The sequence below is a fragment of the Cynocephalus volans genome, chromosome 5 (genome assembly GCF_027409185.1).
Source record: "Cynocephalus volans isolate mCynVol1 chromosome 5, mCynVol1.pri, whole genome shotgun sequence".
Taxonomy (NCBI): domain Eukaryota; kingdom Metazoa; phylum Chordata; class Mammalia; order Dermoptera; family Cynocephalidae; genus Cynocephalus; species Cynocephalus volans.
In genome coordinates this window covers 121,941,497-121,943,439 of record NC_084464.1, presented here as the reverse complement: position 1 = coordinate 121,943,439, position 1,943 = coordinate 121,941,497, and the positions used below count along the sequence as shown (strand labels likewise).

The 1,943-nt window shown below is 33.5% G+C and overlaps 1 non-coding gene across 1 annotated transcript; it reads left to right on the top strand.

Annotated features, from left to right (window-relative positions):
• Positions 1-1,503: 1,503 nt before the first annotated feature.
• On the top strand, positions 1,504-1,610 carry LOC134379336 (U6 spliceosomal RNA). The gene has a single exon (XR_010023740.1). It is a non-coding gene; the product is annotated as a U6 spliceosomal RNA (small nuclear RNA).
• Positions 1,611-1,943: the final 333 nt, after the last annotated feature.

Sequence of the window (1,943 nt, the reverse complement as noted above, 5' to 3'; positions counted from 1 at the left end):
AATTGACTGTCCTAGCAATTTCAGAAATTGAATCAGAAGAGAAATGTTCCACAAGCAGTCACAAGGACCCGATAGGGTAATAGTTCTCCTGAATTTCCAAGGTAAGAATTACTCCAGTCTTTTATATCTATATCAGTGGATAGAAAAGGAAATACTCTCCATTTTCTGAAGCAAACATAAACTTGTGATAAAATGCAAAGTTAGACCAAAAAAGGAAAAGGACAGGCCAATCCAAATATTCCCTATAGAAGCCCCAAACACACTTTTTAGAAACTCAAGAAGATTAAAGTGTCTGATGATTTGAGTACATTTTCCAGACATTTATTTATATTAAGTTAAAGTTTGTTCCTGGCAACATAGAAATTCATAATATAATTTCCTCTTGAAAAAATTTTAACTTGGTTGCTTCACAATTATCCATAATATGCTACACAAAGTATTATAATGCAAAGCTAAGATTGACATAATACAGTATATTTCTCACTTATATTAAATGTAAGGTTCATAGCACTTCTTAAATATATCTTAGCACCTCATCTCATTTAATGCCTTCATAAATATTTAGTTTCCAGTTAAAAAAATAACTTCTCCACCTTTTTTTTCCACAATCATCTCATACAGAACTCCTGCAGTAGGTGCCATGCCACATGTTTCAATGGAGAGAGTATAATGGCTCAAAAAATATTTAAAAAGCACAGCTGTTATTAGTGTCTTTGAAAGTTTAAATTTAGATCTGTTAATTTGACATCTTATAAACAGCTTCTGTTTTTCTGTAAACTAGGCCATCATATTTAGCAACACACTAAATTTGCCTAGAATTACAAATCACCAGTGCAAAACATTTATATATTTTTTCCATTTCATAACTGACACGCTAGTTTTAAGAATCACTGAGTACTTTGGCAAAGATTCTCACAAATTTTCACTGATAAATCATAAACCTAGCACAATATATTTTACTTCATTTTATATTTTGAAACAAAAGTGATAAAGATTTTATTTAGCTATAAGGAAGGAATTTTTTTACTGTGGAATGACTAAACACTAGTTCCACAAATAATACTACTAACTACTACTACTTATAAGCTAGTTTTTTTAGGAACAGAAAAATCTAATGTGTCTTTACACTATGTTTAATTCATGTCATTTTTAAAAATTTTATAAAAGTGCACTTAGCCTTTTGAGGCCTCAGTTAAACAAGTGCCTCGTGCAGGGATTGCGCCAGGAGTTGCAAACGATATCATGGTTTTTGCTTGAATAATAATTGCATTTTAGAAAGTAAAATAAATTAAAATAATAATATTCAACAATGATATAATTTTATTTTCTCATATATATTGTGTTCATATTGTATGCTGGTGCTAGATAAACAAGTTAAATTTTTCTTGTCAAAAGGAAGTCCCAGTACAGAAAGGAATAGAAGAGGTTTAAAAAAAAACATAATAAATGTGAAGTCACTATAAATATTACAATGAACATACTTGTATAAAACACTATGTGAGAATGCTCTCTTTGGCAGCACATGTACTAAAATTGGAACAATACAGAGAAGATTAACGTGGCCCCTGTGCAAGGATGACATGCAAATTCTTGAAGCATTCCAGTTTTAAAAAACATGTAGTCACAATTGTTGGTTTGATAGTACATTTTATCTTAAACATCAACCATCTATTCTTTCAAAGATCACTCTCTAAAATGTAATAAAAGGCCAGGAAGCAGGCAAGAGAGCCCATCTGGGGTCCTAAGGCGGAAGCTGAGGACAGTAGCCCCTTTTGCTCAGAAGCAGACAAGAGAGCATGCCTGGGACCCTAAGGCAGGAGCAAAAGGCAGCTCCCTCTACCCAGAAGTAGGCAAGAGAGCACACATGGGGTCCTAAGGTAAGAACCTAGGGCAACGTCCCCCACCCAGAAGCAGACAAGAGAGCATACCCAGGGGTCCTAGGT